Consider the following 23862-nt stretch of genomic DNA (forward strand, 5'->3'; position numbering starts at 1 on the left):
CAGGTAACAAGAAGGGCTTTTTTAAGTAGGTTAATAGCAAAAGGAGAAGAAAACATTGGACAAATACTTGTTGAAGGTGGCCACCTGACTAATAGGGATGAAGAAAAAGTGGAGGCATTCAATGCTTTTTTTGCCTCAGTCTTTAATAATACTGATAGACCTTGGGCTGCCTAGTCCCCTGAGTCAAAGGACCATGAGTGTGGGAACAGTGACTTTCCATCTGTGGACACTGAAATTCTAAGGGACCAGCTGTATCAGCTGAATGTTCACAAGTCCATGGGGCCTGATGGGATTCATCCTGGTGTGCTGAGGGAGCTAGTGGATATTATGGTAGGACCTGTCTCGATCATCTACCAAAGGGCTTGGGAGTCTGGGGAGGTCCATGCTGACTGGAAGTTAGCCAATATTATTCCAATTTACAAGAAGGATGTGAGGGAACTACAGACCTGTTAGTAGTCTAACCTCAGTTCCTGGAAAAATTATCGAGAAGTTTATACTGGGTACTGTTGAAAGGCATTTAAAGAATAATGCAATCATCAGACACAGTCAACATGGGTTCACAATGGGAAAGTCCTGTTTAACTAATTTGATACCCTTGTACGATAAGGTCACCCGCATAGTAGATGAATGGAAGGTGGTGGAGGTAGGTTTTCTGGATTTTAGTAAGTTTTTTTATACTGTCCCTCACAGCATCCTTCTGGACAAAGTGTCCAGCTGTGGGAGGAGCAGGTACATGGTGTGCTGGGTGAAGAACTGGCTGAAGGGCAGAGCTGAAAGTGTTGTAGTGAATGGGGCTACATCTGGCTGGTGACCAGTCACCAGCAGTGTGCCTTAGCATTCAATTCTAGGGCCAGTTCTGTTCAATATATTTATCAATGATCTGGATGCAGGAGTTGAATGCACCATTAGCAAGTTTGCTGATGATACCCAACAGGGAGGTGCTGTTGCCTCTCTTGAGTGACAGGAGGCCTTGCAGAGGGATCTAGATAGATTGGAGCACTGGGCAAAGATTAATGGGATGAAATTTAACAAGTCAAAATTCCAGATTCCGCACCTAGGACAGAGTAATGCCAGGCACAAGTATAAATTGGGAGAGAAGTGGCTGGAAAGCAGCCCTGCAGAAAGGGATCTGGGGGTGCTGGTTGATAACAGGCTCAATACAGGTCAGCAATGTGCTCTGGCAGCCCAGAGGGCAAACCCCATCCTGGGGTGCATCAAGCACAATATAACCAGCTGGTCAAAAGAGGTGGCTGTCCCGCTGTATTCAGCGTTGGTGCGGCCTCACCTTGAGTACTGTGTGCAGTTCTGGGCCCCACAATTTAAGAAAGATGTTCAGATACTCGAATGTGTCCAGAGGAGGGCAACAAAACTGGTGAAATGGCTGGAAGGAATGTCCCATGAGGAGTGGCTAAGGACTTCGGGCTTGTCTGGTTTGGAGAAAAGGAGACTGAGGGGCGACCTCATTGCTCTCTACAGCTGCTGGAGGGGGGGAAGTGGAGAGGGAGTTACCGATCTCTTCTACCTGGTATGCAGTGATAGGATGCATGGGAAGCGTTCAAAGTTGTGCTAGGGGAGGTTTAGACTGGACATTAGGAAGCATTTCTTTGCCGAGAGGATGGTCAAACACTGGAACAGGCTACCTAGAGAGGTGGTTGATACCCAAAGCCTGTCATTGTTTAAGAGGCATTTGGACAATGGCCTTAATAACATGCTTTTGGTCAGCCTTGAAGTGGTCAGGCAGTTGGACTAGATGATCGTTGTAGGTACCTTCCAACCGATGTAGTCTAGTTCTATTCTATTCTATTCTATTCTATTCTATTCTATTCTATTCTACCTGTATGGTAGCAGTGCTTAGATCTTCCAGCGGAAATCAGGACTTCTGGGCTATTGGCATTGCTCATACAACTAGAAAAGACACTCTATCCAAAGTGTCCAAGTTGGCAAGACAGAAGACATAATTATTATTCAAAGCAGTATATTAGTCTTATTTTGAAAATGAAGACTTGAAGTATGTAGAGAGCTGAAGGGCTTGTTTTTAATACCACTCTTAATGCTTTTCATTCATGTGGGTTCATCTGGGGCCATGCCTGATTTTGCATATTCTGAATAACTATTCCAACACCTCATTTCACATACAGTCAGCCTTGCTTACACTGAATTGCTATTCAGTACCTGTTTATTTCCTGTTTCTTTCAGAAAAATCACCTGCCGTTGTGAGTCAGGATATTACCACCGAATCCTGTCACATGCAGCCCCTGCGGCAGAACTGGGAACTGAACCCAGACTCAATCCCTGACCGGTTCCTCACTCACAAGGTCATTTTTCCCTATGGCTGGTAATGGTTACTAAATGGTCATGATAATGGTGACTAAGGATTATAGCATTGGCTAGCTTTTGCCAACTTTGCTTTTAACTAAGCCATAGTTCAAGTTAGCATCCCACTCCCATGATCTGTTCATCTGTAATTAGTCAGCCTCTAACAAATACTTACATGACACATATCCTGACATGTTTTTTACTCCCCTGCCATATTAAAAGCTAAAATGACAAACTTTCATTTGCTTCAGCCTGAATCCAGTTTGACACTTCCTGGTTCAGCAAGCTCCTTGGCACATTTCTGCTGAGATCCCACATGCACGTGTGCTCTATTGCAAATGCTGAGTAAGCACCATGATTTAGATGAAACACTGGGCCTGAGGCTACAGCAAACTGCATGGATTATCTAGTCCAACTGCAAATTCACTTTCAAAGGTATATCTATAGCTGCCAGCCATACAGGAGGTTCTGTTCTCTCAACTACATTTCCTCTAGTTCATGTATTTACAGTTGGTTGCTTACCAAACTATACTCTTAAAGGAAAAACGTCTGTTAATGTCTCAGTGGTGTGGTGACCAGGGTAATGAAAATCGTTACTCATGAATACATTATACAACGACCGAAAAAAAAATCTATCAGATGAATATAATTGCCAAAGAACATTTGTTCCTTAATAAAAACAACAATAACCACAAGTGCTGCAATAATGCATTTAAATTACAAGGCATACTCACTAGGTCAGTACCCTGATGTGTTGGGTGCTGTGCAGTTGCAGGGTAAATGTAACAGCTAAAGGCAAAGACATAAATATAAAAAATAAAACATAAAAATAAATAAGGAGAGAATCTGAGGAGGTTTGTTGGAGAAGGAATAAGAAACGGCACAACAAAATAAAAGCAACTGTGCAATTCACCACTCTTTTCTTTGGAGTTATTCAATTATGCAGAAAAAAAAATCTTAGAAATAAGCTATCTGAGAGGGAAAGTTGATTAAATAAAATCAAACCTGTTACTCAAATAAATAATTTAGCATATTTGTGATAGTTTCTTTCTTTTATTTTTTCAGGCCATAAGATTTATCAGCCCTGCTGGTAAAGGAAGGCTTTTCATGAAAGAGCAAGGAACCAAGTGAGTTATACATAAATTAGAAAAAAACAAAATTGAGATAAATTTCTTTCAGTTTTGTGTTGCCTACCATTGACTTTATGGCACTGACAACATTAACAATGGGAGCCAGCACTCTATATACTGAGATGTAATTAAAATACAGACAAAGCTCTGGGCTGATATACAAAATACACTGAGAAATTCATGCAAATTGGGCAAAATTCAACACTACATTCTGAACAAGCTTATTCATACCACGATTCCTCCTACACAGGAGCTTTATTCTTAATTTTCTCTCACCAAAAGTCTGGAGAAAGGGGTTTTGTGAAAAAAGCTGAAGGTCACACTACCAAGGCAATATTAAACTAAGGGGAAAATGTGTCACAGAACTGAAGGCATTAGCATTTAAACCAACCTGATTTAGATGATACAGATGTAAAACTTGATCTTTTCATACAGTGAAGCCTCTTTTATTGTTACCAGCTGTAGCACTGCATCTCCCTGTTATAAATGCTGTGTTTACTTCATTTCTCTGGGAGTGAAGAAGTTCCTGCCTGGCACAGGGCTAGAATTACTGTCCTTATGTCCCCTTTCCCATCAATCGCCTATGTTCAGAGAGTGCTGGGACAGGGAGGGAAAAGTGACTGAACCGGGGTGGATTTTGGCCTTGCTTACGTAGGGGATGGCTCCTTTACTGGTGTAAGCTAAGCCTGGGTCTACGGCGAAGAAGAGTCAGGCAGCTGTGCTCACAGCTGGGACAGCCTCTGCTCCACCAGCCCAAAGCACAGGGCACAGGACAAAACCTCCTTAAAGGACAGGTGTAAAAACAGCTCATAGTGCTTTCCTTTTCAGTGTCAGGAGGGGGAGAACTGTGTGGCAGGGGAATGAAAGGGCGGTGCTTTGCCTGCTGGCACTGGTGAGCCCTTCAATCCACCCAGATGGTGATAAAACCCCAGCCTGATGCACTGAGGCTGCCAGCATTTAGCTTTCCTCCTCACTAATATTTCAGTGTTATCCCATGGTATTACCTCACTGCATTTTTGTCTCTGGTCTGATACATTAGAGCCTTGTGCTAAACTTTGTCCAAAAGAATCTGCTTCACAGTGTGAAAACAGTCTGTCAGGGCAAAGTACCCATGCCAGCTTTCTTTTCAGACAGACAAGTGTCTTCTAATGATTTAAGCTCAAGAATTCAAAGTAGTTCTTTATTTCTTTAAAACAAACAAAAAAATCTTGATCATGGCTTAAATGACCCTTAATTTAATGGCTGGCACACTGGCAAAATGCCAGATTTTATTACAGAACCTAAATGATTGTGCTTAATTTGTGGCAACATATCCTATCTATCACCCCTCCCTGTGCATTATCTGAGTTCATTGCCTTATTTGGTTGTAGTTTATAAGCTATAATTTTATTTTAGCTTGAAAATAGGGAGAAGAAAAATGACTGTAACAATCTGGGTATTCATGCATTCACCAGCTGCTCTGCAGATAAGATGGGTAATACTGGCAACCTTTGGCTTCTTGTGACCACATTTTAAAGTAAAAGATATCTACTGTAAAATGCACATACCTCTATGTCAAAGTGCGGTTTTGAGGGAACAGAGAAGGTCAGATATAATTCGAGGTCATATTATGCCATGTGTTGACTTAAGAAATCAGAGGTGCAAATCACTTAATAAGATTACTGTAAGATGTACAGGAGCAGGATATTTCACCATGAAAAGACTGAAGGAAGCTTCAAAATACATTAGTGAAGTAAATACTGATGCACATTTAAAATGTTTTTTGAAGAAATTTGCTCTAAGTATTAGCTAATGCAAAGATGTAACCATTTGCACAGAAAAGTGCAACTAAAAATCATTTGAGGTCATGGAAAGATCTAGTTAGGAGAAACTTTCATATCCTTTTCTTCTTTTTTTCTTTTTCTTTTCCTGTTAAATTGAATGAACTAAAACCTAAGACTCTAAAGCAAGTACCTACAAGACATCTAAATTACAGTAAGTCATGTAGGTAGCTGGAACAGTAACTCTGGTTATTCAGCAGCATCAAAAGCTGGATGCTGGACAGGGTGCCATGAACTCAGCTGCCTATGGAACTTGAGAGATGTGACAGCTGATCTTCAAAATACATTTATTTAAAGTATTTTTGGAAGGGTTGGTGATGTGTGAGGGATGTTTTACTCTCTAGCCTTGTAGGTGCCTACATGCAAGAAGATGTAAACAGTGGTGGTGGTGGAGAAGCCAGGAGGAACGCAGTGCAAGGTTTCTTGTGGAAACGGTTGTGACCCATGCTGAGGACCCAGGGGACAGAAATGCTGTTCATACCACAGTCTCTGTGAACATTTTCTTTTATTTATTCATGGTCTACACATGCATGCATATATTTTTATTCTGAATCAGACAGAATCCAACCTGTGTGGACAGGAAGAATCATTTCATGGCAGTTCCTGTAAGACACACATCACAAAATATTACTCAGTTACCCCTTCTCTGAGACCAGTAACTTGTGTTTTGCTAGTAGATATGTTCCATAAAAGTATTCAGCTTTGATCTGAAGACACACATAGAGGGATAATATATGAATTTCCTTAATAGTTCATTATATTTTTGCTTTAAAAAAAAGCAAAAAAATTAATTTTGTCACTTCAGCTTTTCACCACAGGCCCTGATGGTTTTTTCTGCATTGAAGAACACTTTTGCACCCGGTATTTCTTCTGCAGGAATATGCTCATACATTCATATGCCACAATCAAAGCTGGGTATTTCATCACCTTCTCCAGTGGAGTGGGGCTGGGTTTGAGGTCTGAACCATTCTTAGGTGACACCAGTAGCTTTTCACTTGCTGGGTTAAGAGGTCATCTAGTTAAAAGTGGCCTTGTATTTAATATATACTCTCCAAATTCTGAAAATGACCTGCATGGAGGACTAGACTGAACTCATGATGAGTGCTGCAGTCCTTGCAAGAAGTGGAGCTGCTGAGGGAAGTGAGAGGAGATTAGTAAAAAGACACATTTCATAACCATAGTATGAACCTAATTTTTTGTAATGAGTATTCCTTTCCCCAGCCTACCTTCAATCTCTTCTTAAGAAAACAACCAGCACTTGGTGACTGACATAGCAGATTGGCATCCCTTAAATCTCTCTTTATCTAAGTACTGAGCTGTCTGTCTTGTAATAGCAGGAGGCAGGTGGGTTTTTTGAGGTCCTGCTTATTGCTTGGCTTATGGGAACAAAACAAGTCCACATGCTGCTGACCGTGCACGGTTTTGTGTCATCTTCTGAAGGTAAAAAAAAGGGTGTATAATTTGGACAGGTTTTAAAAAATATTTTTAAATGCAGCATTTGACTTGCTTTTTTCCTTATTTTTTTTGCCAGTCATAATGTGTGAAGAGCAACAGCAGTGAAACTGCACTCTGTGTACACATCGACTGGTGGGCAACTTATCGAAAGAACATGTTTCTGCCAAAACAGACTTGCTTAGCTGAGTTTTAATCATAAATACTCGACAAAGGTTTCCTGATATTTAAAATATTCTTCAGAGATGTATGATAGTGTTGTGCTGTAAGCTGCTGCCACCACCTTTGATTAGAGGGTCTAATTGCAGCCGTTCATACCTGTTGTGTTGAGTCAAACCTGAGCAATTCCCACTCAGGATCCCTGGGCCATTGCAGATGAGCAGAGGCATCCCCAGCCCGACTTTCCTGTGCCATCAAATGCAGGCTAAAGCAGCAGCTGAAACTGTTTGCTGTGGTGCCTGGCAATCCTAGACCTCACCTTCTGGCCATAGAAAGCTTACCTTCACAGGCACAGATTTTGATGAAATAAATATTTCAAGGAGAATCTCCACTCATGTAGCACTTAATTTCTAGTCCTTTTCTTTGCCTGTATATCGCACTGTTTGCATAAGCTCATGCATAACGGTCACAAAGCTACAAAGGGAGAAGTTTCGTAGGTGGCCTAAAGTTTCTCCACACATTTTAATGTATACCAACATAGATTCATATATAAATTTTTATATATGCATATATATATACATGCGTTAATTTGAACATCCATCCTTAAATTCTTAGGCTAATTCTAGGCATATTTGTTATGGTGATGAAATAAATTGGGAAGACTATTTTTCAAGCTTTCTGTGGCTGACTGGTTGCAGTGTTTAGTGTCCAATCCTCAGAGAAGAGATCCTGTTCAACAGAAGGCCAGCTACCCTGCATGTGCTTAGGTCACTTGTTACAGGACCCACATTTTCAGAAACCAGTTTGTTTCCAGAAATGATTGCTAAATTGCAAGGTAAGATTACAGCCTAATCCCTATGCTTTTCCTGAAAGGTTCACTGAGAGTGTGCTATCACCAGGAATTATTGGACCTGTGATATGTTTGCTGTGAAGATGACTTGCACCTGGACATCTGTCTGAGGCATCCTAGGTGCTGATTATTCTGCTATAAAGTGTGTCCATACGTATGCTCAGTGACCCAGGATTTTCAGATACATAGAAGTAGCTCTGAAATGGCTGCTAGACATCTGGAAATCCTGGACACCTGATCAGACCTCAAATTCAACCTGGCTAAAATATCCAGGGAAAAATGAAGGCTTGTCAGAGAAACCTGGATGTACACCACCTGCCTTCGTATAGCTTTACCATAAGAAATCAAAGAGTAAAACAGATATGTGTAAACAAGAATATAGAAACTCCCACTTTTTTGACATGTGAAAAACACTCCTCCTGAAAGAAAGCTTATCCTCCTCCTGAAGAAACTGGCATAAACTGTACTGTGACTCCCCAGGGGGTCTGCTGATATCAGCAAATCCACCCAAAAGCAGTCACTTAAGGAGTTCCTAGACATTTTCCAGAGTCATTTGGGCTGCTGGGATTTTCAGTCTGAAATCCTGTTTCCAGACATCTAACCCCTGGATACTGTACAACACCCGAAAATGTTTATTTTGAACTCCGAGACTCTCTTTACTGAGGCTACTAGAGGACTTCTGTACAACAACAGTAATCAACATTTCTCTCAGAGTGGATCAAAGACTGCCCAATTAGTCTGGTGCAAGGCAGTGTTTGTGTATGAATTATAACTAATGCAGAATTGAAAGGGAATTGTTCCGTTCCCAGGTTAAGCACTGCTGGTGAAATTAGCAAATGTGATTCCTTTTTTCCCTCAAGGCATGAAGCTGGAGGAAAAAGCAAGAAGAGAAGGAAGCAGCTTCTGCATTTTTCTTCTAATCAGCCATGCGTATTAGTGTATAAGGCAAGACAGGAAGGTAATATGAGAATCAGGCAAGCAGCCAGATGACATTGTGTAAGGCATCTTTGTATAACTGCCAGCTAGTGTCTTATAATATTGAACACTGAAGTTTCTATTTAGCAGTGTTGATTGAATGGTGGAAAAAAAAAATCCAGGCAAGGATAATGTCTGTAATCAGCACTGCACGATTGCTATTGTCTATGCTTGGTATACTTAATGGAGAAGCTAATTACCATGTGTTCATTTTTTATTACGTTTACTATATTGCATGGAGAAGTAATATGATTTTTTTCCCCTCCATGGGTTTACAGAAAACAAACAATACAAACAAAAACACGATGGATCCCCCCTCTCCACCCCCAGTCCTAATTAATTCTCATTAGGGCCACCGTTTTTATTTCCAAGAGGAAGTCAGAAGGCGAGGATAGCATGCCTGATGAGCTTGCTAACCTAGCCCAGTGTGTGCTTGGACTGGGCTGCTGATGCGTTTGAATGTGACAGGAAGGAAACTGCACAAACCCAATGCACAGTCGTTTCATTTAACTTAATTCATTTACCTACCACTTCCCATGCAGCTTTACAAAAACAAAAGGGCAAAGTACCCCTGAAAAGTGGTGGACTGACAACTTCTTTCTGCATGGTTGAAGAGGAGCAATGCTGTGGAAGCACATCCCCAGAATGACATGACAGTGCCCTAAAAATTTTTGAGCCAGTCCTACAGTAGCTAGGTGTGAGAACGTTGGTCCCTCTCTGATCCTCAGGCCATCCTCTGTGCCTGTTTAGTGCAAACCGTCTGGCTGAGCTCGCACTCCTTCTGACTGCTGTTGTGGGGCATCTGCCAGTGCCAGTGCAGGCAGAGGTCCCCGCAGGACACCGCCTGCAGCAATGCCTCCTTTTCACCCTTCACCTCATGGGTAGAACCCACTCATGGGTCAAAACCTTCTGCTCCTGGAGGGAAGTGGTTGCCCACATCCACAGCGGGCATCCCAGCCTCCAGGCTTGGACACGAACCAAGGGGCTCTCAGTCCTCCTCGGTAAGGCTGTTGTCCTTTGTGTAAAATACTTGAACAGCTACTGTGAGAGGGACTGGAACTTCGCCCTGAAGGTCAGTCCCCTGGTAACTTCGCTATTGACTCCTTCTCTCCCTCTTGCCTTGCTTGTGAATAATTATTCCATGAAAAGTGAGCGTGGAGAGCCTTCTTTGAATCAGGTCCTTGTGAATTTATCTCTCACCTAAAGTCAATGTATGACTTTCAGGGAGAACTGTGCCCCTAAGGACCTGATTTTTAAGTGTGTTTGGGAACCTTAAGATGTAGACGGTGATATCGAGTGGGATCTTTCTGAAGTGCCTTTGTGTTTCCAATTCGCATTGGAAAGCAGCTCTGTCTAACTCTGAGAACTATCTGATTTGCATTGCCTATGCTTGGAGGGTTAATACAGGCATTAGCATAACCCCTGTCAAACCAGTGTAGCACTGTTGAGTCCCATGAATTGCTGCGTGGCCCCTGGAGAGGTTAGGATCCTGCTGAGGTCCTGTTACTTTTCCTGGAAGGATCGAGTTCCACATTCATGGTGCATTTAAAGAATGCGCAAGGTACAGTGTCCCCGGCAATTGTCAGATGCTGATTAGACCAATATTAATACCAAGGCATAGCTAAAAAAATATCAGTCAAACTGAACTCAGTGCTGATTTTAACAAGCAGTTTCACAAAGTCTGGTCCTCCCACAGTGAAGTAAATAGGAAGATGTTACAGTATTTATAGACTGGATTTCAAAAAGCAGAAGCAGCTAATGCACTCTCTTTATTAGGCACACTCCCTAGTGCCTGCAAATTGCTGTATATTTCAAGCCTTATTTAATTTTTAATACAGCAAATCCGTTACGTAATCAGTTATATTTTGAGGGAAACTTATTATTGCGTCTTGCAGTCTGACTGATTTCCCTCTAAGAGTTCAGCAAGCTATTGCATGTGGTTTTTATGGGCAGGAACTCCTTTTCTACTGCTGAAGCTGAAATTAGAATGTCTTACTCAATGTATGTGGTATATTAAGCACAAAGAAGCAGTGTCTGACAGGGTGGTGGGTGAGGGGACACATTGCTTCCCTACTACACAGAGAGGGAGTGAAGACTTCCTCTTCTGGCAATGAAGATTTTGATGTAAAAAATTGGCTGTTCCCTCATATGGTCCTCCATTGCTGCCACAGGCTTAGGCAGGGTAAGTAGGAAAGACCAGATGAAGATAAAGCATTTCAGTGCCTGTGAGGCATGAGTAGAAGGTCCCTGAAGAGTTTGGTTGCTCCTAGGTTCATAAATCTTAAAAACATGAAACTGAGATATGTAAGACAGACCTGGCTCAGGATCTTACATTTCTGCTCTGTCCTCTTATGGTACAGGAGATGGGAAATGTTGGAGGGATGGATTTGAAAGTAATCTACATTGGAGGTGCAATTCCATTTACATTCATTATAAGTAAGTTTCCTCAGAAAAATGGAAGTTAAATATTTGAGAGAAACTTACAGCAGGCTTCTGTCTGTCAGTCAGTGTGTGGTGCTGAACAGAGAGTAAACCTTACCAGGGCTCATCGTCTCCCCACCCAGAGAGGGGATGAACAGGAGTTGCAAGCTTCAAAAGAGGGAGGTAAATCTTTATGATTGTAGGGCACCTTCCCTGCGATGGTGGGTGCTGTAAGGGAGCAAACTCTCCTGCTTTTCCTTAGGCTTCCATTTGACTTCTGTATCTCTTTTAAGGAAGCATGAAGGTTTTGTTTGAGCTCTCTTAGATGCATGATTTACAGGCTTCTTACAGATCTTCCTGCTTTAAACCCTCTGCCTGTATAACCTAGTCAGCATCTACAGTGAGGACACAGTCTCAGCCTAAGGTCTGGCCCCATTTTATACTCTGGATGTAATCTCCTACTTCCTAAATACCTTACCTGATAAACAGAATCAATTGAAATGTCTTTTCTGCAGACGGGATTTCAGGTTCTTGAAATAATAGACATTTTCACATACAAAAGATCTGCTTTTACTCAAAAAGAGATTTCTTCCAAGAAAAAAAAACAGGGGAAAAAATCTCAGCATTCTGTAGTTCTCTGTTACAGACCATCAGCAACTTACTTTGTGTGTTTGGACTTGCAGTGATAACAAAGGACATGTTGAAGAAAACAGTGACTGAAATTATAGAAGCAGATTTGTTTGGGCCTTTTGTGCAAGAATAAGCTTTCTGCTGGCCCCTATAGTCACCTTCCCGTGTCTGTTGTCAGGATGATGCTCTCAGCTTTTCTTCTGAGTTCTTCTGCAAGATGTAGGAGGAAAAGAAGTGAAGGAAATGTCTAAGGAAATATCCCATATGGCCTATTTAGGCATGGTCGTGTTGTTGGCTGGATTGCTTGCCATATTCAAGATAAGTTTAGAGCTAGCTTGGTTCTCTTTCATAATATCACAGTATGCAATGTATGAGCACCAATTCTTCATTGAATTTGTCTCTGTGGCTTTTCTTATCCTCACCAATTTTAGCCAGTTTTTTCATCCAAGAGTTTCAGCTTGATGTAGCCGAAGCTTGGAGTACCACCCCTGGATAGTGGTAAATGTTTTGCATTCAAAAGCAAATATAAGTGGCTTGCATTACTTTCCCTATCCTCTTCCCCTTTATAAGATATTTCCCTAATGTAGTCTGATATGCAGAAAAATACTGCAGTAGCAAGAGGATATTTAGTGATTTATTGTGACACATCCGGGAAGGAATCTGGAGAGCACAGATCTCAGTTTGAGTCTCCATTCAGTCCATCAGATTGGCAATAGACTGGAGCATGGTAGCTAGACTAAGGACTCAAATGAATAATGAATTTACCTTGGGTTTTTTGTCACCACCTTTACCCCTCATTAGCTACAGTAACTCTTCACAGGTAGTTCCTTAGCTCATGGCACATGTTTCTTAAATCTCCTTTCACTAACAGCTAAGCTTGATGTGGCGCTTGGCATGGCCTAAGAGCACACAAACAAGCTGCGCTGACACAATAATCTATTAAGGTGTGGTGGCATTTTGGACTGGAGATCAGTCATCATCATCATCTCTGGTATGTAAAGCCCAGCACAGACACACTCAGGAGGATGGCTTCTTTGCTACCCACAGACAGGGAGGCTTGGCTCTAAAAAGGTATTAAAGGGATAACAGGCTCTGATACAAAAAGAAAAAAAAAATCCTTCCTCAATAAGAAGAAAAAAAATTACTCCAATTATAGGTGATCTGGCTGTTTGAAATCTCTTATGGCCCACACTACATTTGATTTCCCTCTCTCTAAGGTCTTGCTAATGCTGCAAGACATGTTTTTAATCAGATTCCAAAATAAATACAGTTTATGACAGAGCTGGTACCTTGGAAAGGATTAGTTCTGCTCTGCCACTTGTGTATCTATTAAATTTTATTCAGTCATCATACATCCAAGACTACTGTATCTTATGGACATATTTTAAGGCAGTAAATTAAAGTGGTACACACTAGTGGTCCCATTAGTAGAAAGTGTCGAATCCAGTGCATTTCTAAGCACTCCACTCTAATCTTCCTACCTCTATACTGTACAGAAGACACTAATGTGTTGTTTTAATTTGAGACTCAGACACTCAAAAAGCTCTCATCAAGAACAATTTCCAGGCCTTGCAAGATAGAGGAGATAAAATAAAGCACTAAAAATAAATAATTCAAGACAAATTTTATTCATTATGCCGTGTTTTCTATGGGCAATGGTTTGTGTAATTTCTCCTACAGTGCCAAACTGAGCAGCGTCTCCTTGTGAAGGAGAAGCTTTTTGCTTCACACAAAATGTTTGATTTATGTACTTGCACCCTTTTATCAAGGTAAGTTTAAATCTGTCTGACTGTCTGTCCTTGTTTTTAACACCTTAAAAAATGTGGAAAAAAACACCCCCTATCATGTACACACAATTTCTCAAGCCCCTCTTAAGAAAGGAATACTTTATTTCTTTGCTGTTTAATCAAACATATTTGATTAATGCTGTTTGTATTTCTTACAAGGAACTTGGAGAAACAGCTTCATTGCCAGTGTGAAATACTGAGTTTCTTTGAAATTGTAAACTTCTGGCCTCGTCTGACCTTCTTTTCACATGAAATTTACCTTGCATGGATCTTACATACCCTCCTTTGGGTAGGGAAATTGCATGTGTTTTAACACATATTGGCTAGCACAGTTTAGATTTTTGTAAGTTAATACTGATCTTAGTAAATCATAAATTATTGACATGTGGAATATACAATAACCCTATCTGTTCCAGGCAGGGTTCTAAGTACTCCAAATAATTTTAAATATTCATCGTTACTCATTTTGTTCCACCTACTTGTGGCTTCCTTCTTGTCTTCCTCAAATATTTCTGTCTCTGGCAATATTTGGCACCAAAGGCCATCTGAAGCTTGTTCAGATATGGAGAAGTTAATACACAGTAAGTCTTTGGCCTATAGATGATGGCAGAGCTCATTAAACCTAATAGGTTTTCTGAGCATATTTCTTACCAGCCAAGTAGAAAAAAGTGACCCTCTACAAAGACAGAGCTGGAAATATTTAGAGTCAATAGCAAGTCCAAGACGTATGAGTTAGGGCTTGTTAGAGCCAGATTAGTATGTGGTGCAGGAGGCTGGGCACTGTTCGAGAAAGAAAGTCAGAAAAAACAGAATCAAGTGACTGAACAGCAGGAAGCAATGATGAACATAGCCTCAGGTGAAGCTAGCGAACAAAGTTTCTTTTGGTCCTGGTGGTGGATGATGGGACCTGGATTTCTGCCCAAGATTGTGGCTCTGGCTGTTGATTTCCAATATGCTCTGAGAAACAGGACATTGCAAGGGCTTGGGTATTAATTACACAGGCCAAAAAGAAGAAATAATAGCAGAGAGATGGGGCTTTGTCTTAACGAGACAAAGAATAGGATGAAAGGGATAACACATTGCTTTGTGGCCAATGCCACAGTAATGAGTTTGCTGCAGAATAAAAGGAAAGTGGGAATCTATAGCTTCTACTCAACAAAAGCCTCTCAAAAGACAATTCCATCCTCATTACAGTTTCAACAAAACAGTAACTTTCACTGCCTGTCCAGATAGAGAAAATCAAGCACTTCAAAAGGCTTGTCTGTAGCAGGCAAAATGGCATCTAACCAGATCCTGGGGTCATGCTTAGGAAGCAATTAAAATACTTCAGCTAAAAGCCCATGGCCTTGCATCAGATTGGATACATAAAGTGGAAAATCGGTCATTTCCTTGGTACCAGCTTTCTGTGGAGCTGATCCAGGGAAGAATTCTGACTTCTGGTTCATGATAGAAAGAGGCAATGCCATTGCATCCACCTTCCCAAGAGTATTTTGTCTGTGTGCAGGCACTCTTCATCTTTGAGGAAATGTTAGGTTGTTGCATTTTTTTATAAAGGCTGAAACACAAGAAAAGTATAGATTGTTCTTTGTCTTAATCTTTAACTCAACCTCTCTAACTTAAGGCAATACCTCAAGCAGGACTGGTCCCTTGGTATTCTGACTGAAACTGTGTGACTACCGTCTGACAGCCTCTCTTGGTGAACTAGTACTTGGAGTGTAAATAAACTCAGTTACCTTATGAAAAATCCTGCTGTTCTGCATCAGTTTCCTCTTCCAGTGGAGAAGAGAGATGGATATGCAACACTTTGCACACAAAACCTTCTCTCTCAGAGGACTAGAAGAGGATTGGCAACTTACACCGGCTTTTGGATGTCACATCTCTTACTGACCATCATTGCTTACTATGTGCCTTCCTTCGTATCTGGTCCTTACAGGCATGGATGTTCACCTTCTCGGTGACACTGGTCGTGCCCTGAGAGCTACCAATATTGACTTTACAAGCCAAATGTTGATCATGGGATGAGATCTGCTGCCCTTGATGACAGAGTCCAGTGTCCTTGCCTTTTGTTGAACAAGTCAAAGAATGGTAATAGTAAGAGCTTTTCCTAAAATCCTACAACACACAATTTCTGCCATGACATTTTGAGAATTACTGTAATTTTCACAAAGACTGTAAGCGTAACAAAGACCTAATTGGGGTTTCCCAACAGACTTGAAAATAGGCCTGCTGGGCGCAAGTTAAGATTTTGTTTTATTCTAGGATTAAACTGAAAGACATTTCTTAAGACAGAGATTGGGAAAGCAGTGTGGAAGAGCAACATTTACATATTGGACATTGTAATTATGGCACTGTTACTGTAAGTTTGTCATACAGAAGACAGAGGAAACATCTATTCTCTTCCATTTGTCCTGAGAAATTGTTACCTGGAATAATGTGTCCATTTTAAAAAAGCAGATGATAGAAAGCCCAGAAAAGAACAATAAAATTATCAGAGAATCAATCAACATGGCCTGTGACTGCATTCAAAGAATTTGGTTTATACAGGTTGGAAAGAGCAGGATAAATGTGGGACAAGATAGCAATCTTCAAATAAGTAAAAAGTTATTACAAAGAAAGAGCATCTACCTGCTATGCCTGTTGAGTAATTTGGCAGCAAAGAAGATTTAAGTTGAATGGGAGATACAAAACTGAAGAGGCTGCTAAGAGAATCCCCTTCAGTGGGAGGATGTAAAAGCAGGCCATGCACACTTTGTTTAGTCTGGTCAAAGTGTAAGCTTAAGCCTGTTTCTGAGGAGGGAGTAGGTGGCCACTTGAGGTCCCATCTTGCTGGCAGGTTTATGAGTCACAGTGGCAGCTGGAGAACAGAATTAACGGGCACCTGCCAAAATTACCTTTGGGAAGTGCTTTTCTTATCAATCATCTAGAAATATTGTTGCTGTTGTGTCACACCGGTGTGGTGGTTTCTTTCTGTCACTGACTCAAACTCCATGATTGCTCTTAGGAAAGCAGGTTCTCGGAGGACAATTGCATTATAATTTCAGAAAACCAAAGGAAGGTCCTGTTTTAAGTTTCATAAATGCTTATAACTTGCTTTAATCCAGCTTTTGAACCAGCTGAGAAATGCCTTTCACAGGGGTTATTCCTGGTACTTGTCAGCGGAGGAAACACAAGATGAACAGGACTAATCGGCATTCAACAGCAAAAGCAAACCAACTAATATTTTTTACCACCAACTTAGCAGGAGGCAGTGTCCCAGGCCCAGAACTGGTGGGTTAATGTTTTGCATTCACAGGTAGGTGCTTCTGATGTATTGTAATGAGAAATATGGAGTGTCCTGGTTTGCATCCAGACAAGATCCCAACATTTGGATAACATTGATCACCGATCACCATAATATTAAGCCATAGCTGACCACAGTGATGCACCTACACCAACAGATTGTTTCTTACCAATGGCTCCCTTTACAAATCTCTGCAGAGCTTTATAAAGAAAAGAGCATTTGCAGTCTTTCTAAGCTGGTATGTCTTTTATACACACCTCTGTACACCCACATACCTTTCTGCAATCATTGGTGCGTATATGTGGAGTGTTAGGCAAGGTATATAAGAAGAGGTAAGGCTTTATTAGGCCAACCATTATAATTTGTAGAAATTCTTCTCATAGGCAGTAAATTCTTTCATGCTGACAAGCCTCAGCTCGTTCTGAGGAATTAGGACTTTTTCCTTCAGGTATGACACAGAAATCCAGAAGTATCTTTAGGCCTATTAGTCACCATTTTGCAAGGCGATGTCAAGGCAGTATTTTAAAGGCATTATTTTTTGCTTTCCCAGCTAGTGGTTTTCTTTATCTGAAGGTTATTCAGACTGATAATGTATGCTTGACCTTTGGTTTGGGAAGGGAGAAAATAGGCCCAATACCTCCATCTGTACTTGTGTCTCCATTAGCATTTCCTTTCCTTATAAATCACTCACAGGTCTAATGCTGCCCTAACTGTTGAGAAAAGACAGGCTGGAGAAATCAGCGGGTGATCAAGGAAGCACTTAAAGGTGATGGGCTGCTGCTTCAAAAAGCACTTGCATAAATAAATCTGCAGCACAGGGCAGAAGGGAAATGAAGCTAGAAATCTGGCTGACTGCCTGCAGTCCCCAGGCCCACGGCAGTGTTGCTGCTAAGTGGGAACAGGCGGAAGCAATTGTATGTTTTTGCCTTTCTCTCTTCCCTTTGGACATGCAATGGGAAACCAATGAGTCCATTCAATAGAAAACTGGTGAACACTGGCAGCAAGAGGCGTTCCTTTCTCCCAGGAGATCCCAAATACTGCAAGGTCAGACTAAAGCTTAACTCCCCCTGTAGCCTTGCGGATGTCAGATGAGCTCTGACTTCCCTGTTTTTACTCCGTCAAAGTCACTGCTCAGCCTCTGGCACGTAAAGCACTTTGCAAGATTGTTTCAACATAACTTTTCATATTCTTTACAAAGCTGGGTGGTTCAGACAGTGGAAAAATACATTGAGGTCTCCGGCTGCATGAAGGCATCAACCCTTCCCAGCGGGCAGGAGTGACGGATAGAGGCAAGGGCTCTTGGAACCACTATGTATGGAGAGAAAAACTCTACAGAAGATGCAAACGGTATGGGCAATAAGATAAGATCAGGGACCATTTAAGTACGTATGTCAACAAAGCTATTATTAGAACAAAAAGCAGTTGAAGGGACATGATTAATAATGATCACGGTATGCAAGCAGAAGAGCAGTAGGAAGTAGGAGGTGCAAAGAACTGAGGGAAAAACATTAAGATGGCTATACAAGCTGGCACCATGCTAGAAGAAAAGTAGGGGTACACTACAGGCAGCAGGAATGATTTAAATAAAAACAATAAGTGAAAGATTTTCAGAAAATTCAGTCTAGAAGAAAGCAAGTCAGATTTAGAGAGCACCAGACATCACCAAATTAATAAAACACGTAACAGAGCTGTAAGCATGCCATTGATTAGACCTGGCATTGATATCATACTGAGCACAATCACAGGGCAGGATTTCAGTTCTCTGACTTCCTAAAATATTTCCTTCAGGCTGTACATGATGCTGCATTTAAAGAAGAAAAAGAGCAGGTTTTCTTTCTTTCTTTTTTTTTTTTTTCCTGAGCTTTGAAGTAAGGTAAAATCACTTCATTTAGTTTCTCTCCCATAGCTCCCTTCTGGATGGCTTTTAAAAGATACTTTCAAAAGTACCGAGGTTTAATGATCTGACACCGCTCCCAGTGAAGTCACTGTTGAAATTCCCATTGACTTCAGGTTCTAAACAAGCTAATGAACAGGGTGAAAAATAAGTACAAGATATGTGAAAGTGAAGCTATAACCAATGGGGATTTTCATTTTGGTTCCAGTAGAACAACGTTTAAAATAAAAATAGAAGCCAGGTTTCCCATTCCCTAGATGACTGCCTGGACACTCAGACTCCTGGTCATTCTGGATATCAGCGTTGTGACCACTTATTTGCTCTCTGCCAATCAAGCAGATAGAGAAGAAAAAAATCTTGATTTCACTTCAGGAGATAAAGGGACACTTCTGCAATAACAAAAAAATAGCCGTGATGAGCAAACCACCTCCACCAGCTCACTTTATGTTTTGGTCTACTTTTGTTTGCACGTGTCCTGGCAGATGTGAGCACACCTTTATCGGGCAGAACACATATTGTCTAAGGCCTCTGATCAAAATAACATTTTATCCCTCAGCACCTTTCATAGGATAGGTTTCCTTCCTTGCTGTCTTCGTGCCATGACCTACTCAACACTGATAGTAATAAACATGAGATATGTTAAAACAAGGAAAATGGAATCAAAATCCAGAACCTTTCTAAAAGCTCTGGATTTCTAATTTTAAAAATAAATGAGGCATCTTCCCCCAAGTACAGAGGAAACAAATCTTACAGGCAGATTTAATATTACCTTGTTTTTCAGTCCATGTTGAAACCTCTTCATAAGTGCCCTCTCTTTCAGTAAGATGTCTAATTTAAGAGTTCTCATGGCCAACTGTGTGGTCAGCTTTTGTAGCTGTAATGAGACACCTACCCCCACTTTCCAAATGAGTTCTCTCTAATTACCCACAAGCAGACAGCACGTTTGGGGCTCATATGGGCCATTGCATAAGGGCATTTAAAGATACAAGTAATTACCTTTTAGTAATGATTAATACTCTTCAAATGCTTAATGACGTAAGTTAGATTCTGCACCTCTGCTCTTTTTAGCTACTCAGGCCTACCAGCCTGTCTCAGAAAATACATATTCTTCATTAAAAATTTCATCTGACTGCTGTGAACCATGAATTAAGGAACAGGAAGACAGCCTTCCTCTGTCATGGAGGGCTACTGTGTCAAGGAAAGAAAATGCCTGAAAACATGCAAGAGCATGATACTAAACAAGAGAAGAAGTAAGTGTGCTGGATGATTTTTTTTAAAAATACATGCAAGGAACCATAAAAAGTCAATAATGAATAGGCTGAATAAATAGTTGCATGCAGGATTCACACCATTGTCTCATTAAGGCTTCTGTTGGTAGTTACCAGCTCACAATGGCAGTGTTAATGCAAACTGTATGACTTCTTCCTATATTACCTTTCTGAGTAATAGACATTACTCTTAACAGGAATATTGCCAAAATGAAAAGCCCATGGTAAGTGGAGATTTCACAGTGTTATGGTGCTAAAGCAGTGTCAGGACCAATTTAAAAGAGTTTCCATTTAAAAATTAATGAATATGGATAGACACTGGAAAGCAACATAAATGCTGTGCTGGTCAAGCAATGTCCAGTTTTCTTAATTGGCTTCAGGCCTGATTTAAATTGTCTCCAATTCAATGGGAGTTCTTCCATTCACTTCATTGGATGGTACCTCTGGTCCTCAATGCTCTAGTGGTATGTGCCGAGGAAATATATTAGATTAGTGATAAAAGTTGTCATGTATCCAAGGGGTCATTTACTTCTCTCTCATGTAAAGAGAGTGATTTTCTGAACATGAATAGACTGGCCTTGTGCATATTAAAAATGACCATTATACAGTCCATAATTTATCACTCAAATTGCACCTTCAGCTATATTGGGTATGCTCAAGTATCCTAGAAGGCTGTGTGATTAAGTACTCAGTAAGTTAACTAAGAGCCTGGCTTCTCATTTCCTCACTTGTAGAGGGATCATTTACATTTGTCAGATTTATTACTTATTTCTATAATATTTGCAATGTCATAGCACCTAGGAGTCTGAAGTTATGTACCTGGACCTAAGCTACTTAATAGTTCATAGACGCAGACCAAAAAAATTTATTCCTACCTCAAGGATCTTATAGTCCAAGAAGAAGAAGAAGAAGTGAGCCAATGTTGAGTACAGCAGGTTCAGGAGTGTGTTACTGGCTGGTATAACAGCCAGTAGCCTCAGCACTCCAGCAATATACCCATTTGCCAAATTGCCGGTTTGTTTTAATGTTGACATCTTGGCAAAGGTGCTTTTCAAGGAGGGTTTGAAGGAGATCAATGAAGGAGCTTTAGTGTTGTGTGCAAGGGAACACCTCCCATGCCTGAGAATGACAGCTCTGGTTTGAAAACCTACCAAGTGGTGGATTGCAGGCTGGCAGCTGGGGTGATCAGAGTAGGGAGCAAGCCTTCCAGCACTGAATGAGTGATGATAGGTTAAATTGTTTGTAAAACATTTGAGATCCTAGGGTGAATGACACCATATGAATGCAAATAATCCTGAAAAGGCAAATGCTGAATATAAAGCTGGTAATGGTGCTCCTGGGGGAGGCAGGGCATGCACCACGGCTTCCGGTGATGCAAGTCTGGTCAGATTGTTCGTGCTGTGCAAGTGTTTCCTTTCCTGTCCTACTTCTTGTTATCTTTAAAAATTAGAAAATGAAATAGTTGCAATATAGTGAATAAATTATTTTTATAAGAAAATTGACTTTCTCCTGAATAGTAATGACAGTTATTGTATTTTTTTATGTGAACCTGTCTTGATTTTATTTCTCTGATGTTTATTTGATCATTAAAATGTAGGGTAGTGGGAATGTGTAGTAAAACCAGTAATGTACCTTGAATTTAAATATATCTTTTGTTTTTAACAATAGTTTTTATTTGTGACCATGGGAAAAAGGCAGCTTAGAAGTCCCAGTATGAGCCCTATCCCGCACCATGTGTGTGAAAAGCACTGATTATGTATTTCAGAAGTTCCTGTGCAATACTTGCCAATTTTGACCTCTGTAATCCTCAGGAAACCACATTTTACATAGCTCTACACCACACATACTCTCAGGACCAAATTGTTCCAGATGACCCCCCTCCCAATCGCATTAAACTTTGCACTGTATCTTCTCTGTACCTTAGGCCAAACCTAAAACAAATTGCTCTGATCCTTATGGGAAATGAACCTTACTCATGGTTATTCACTCTATAAATAGTCCATTAACTCCAAGGCAAGGGTCTAACGTAGATATATGCAGTCATTATTATGCTTTTGGTATCATAATTCATGTGCCTGCTATGTAAGCAAATGTGCAGAAAAATGTGTGGGCATATTTGTGGAAATCCTGGCCCTTCCCAAATGAATGGGAATCTTACTGAAGATTTTAGTAGAAATAGGTCTCCCATTATTCCTTAAGCTGATCACCACCAGTCATATCGGTGACAGTTTGCCACCCGGCTAGTTTCTCTGGAAAAGCAGAGTTGATAGATACTGCCTCCATTACCAACAACATCAAACTTCTGGTATGGCTTTAAATGTACTTAGCCATAATTTCCTTCTCCTGTTAAGATCCTGGGTGCAAGATAGAAGGAATTAAGTGTTTAATGAGGTGGAGAGAATGATGCACTTGGCAGGATTTCAAGTATCAAGCTTTGAGCTGTATACAGAGGGTCTAGTCTTGAGAGATAATATATACCTACAATTCGATAACTAGCGGAAATTATGGGTGCTTGACTTCTTACATGGCCTCCTCTTGGAGCTGTCCCCTGGGAAGCACCATCTTGGCAGGGCTGAGAGAGCAAGTAGTTTGTGTAAACCATTGCCTACATAAACTTGTTATTTTGGCTGACAATAAGAGACAGTGGGAAGAAAATAATTAGACTAACCATGCTGAGCGTCCTCATCAAAGTGAAAAAAAAATCAAACCTAGAAATATGAAAGTTGTTTGGTTTTTTTTTTTTTTTTTAGTAACCTTCAGACTAACAGAAAGAGAGGCAATGAGAAAGCAGAGATTTGTGTCAGACTGGAAGTCCTCATTATCAACCCTTTACCTTGAGATGGAAAAAAATATCCCCACAACTCGATTCTTCACAGTAAACTCTGATTGCTAATTATTTGCTAAATTTCCTGCTGATGTTCCCTGAGTGAAGTCAGGCTTGATGAAAGTTTCTGACGCTTGTCTTGTCAGCAGGAGAACAGAAAAAGTGGGCCAGCTTAGTTCAGAAAGGACCCTCACTGCTCATCACTAACGTTTCCACTGAACATGCACTGACACTTGTTTGCCACCAGCTCACAGCATCCCATCCACCTTCCTTCTTCATGGTCATTTGAAGTACAGCTGCTCAGCTTATCCAAAAGTGTACAACAATAAAAAACTCCAAAGAAAACAGAAACTGATATCATGTCACCCATCTTCTACAGTCTCAAGAAGAGAGGAGAACTTGCATGTCAGAAAATTATTGTGACAGGTATTCATACAGTGTCTTTTATATGCCTATCACCACTCCTCGCACTCATATGCCAAACTAAAAGTAGTAAATTATCCCTGTCCAGTGTTATTTCATCTTTGGTATTCACATGTTTCCCAGCACAATGTTATCCAAGGAACTGCCAGCGCTGTATTTCCAATAGTTCTGTAAAATTACAATAAACCTATATAGAGAGAGGCATGTGGTATCAGAGAGAGGTCAGTTTTTCAATGACATTGAGTGATAACTGCAAAATTACCTAGGAGGAAAATTGCAGAGGAGGAGCAGGGACTGGAGTCTGGGTTCTCTGTGCTATGGGGAGGGCTCTGTACAGTCTAAGTATAGTTGTAATCACACCTGGTCTTCTCTTCCCTCCTGATGCATATTCCATGTCATGTGGAAGGGTTTTAATGGGAGGAAATTAGAGGACATTTCTTGTCCTCTTCTCATTTTATGTCAACTACTATAATTAGGCGATAATCTTATGGCTATCCCTTCTTGGGAAAAAGAAGAATCAGTTTCAGCATCTCAAAACCCTGTAAATGTTTTAAGCAGATGAAAGGGGGCTATCTTCTGCTACTCTGCTCATTTTTTAGAGAAAAGACTTGTGTTCTTCCATTATGGCTTTAA

The sequence above is a fragment of the Aquila chrysaetos genome, chromosome 1, assembly GCF_900496995.4.
Source record: "Aquila chrysaetos chrysaetos chromosome 1, bAquChr1.4, whole genome shotgun sequence".
NCBI classification, from domain to species: domain Eukaryota; kingdom Metazoa; phylum Chordata; class Aves; order Accipitriformes; family Accipitridae; genus Aquila; species Aquila chrysaetos.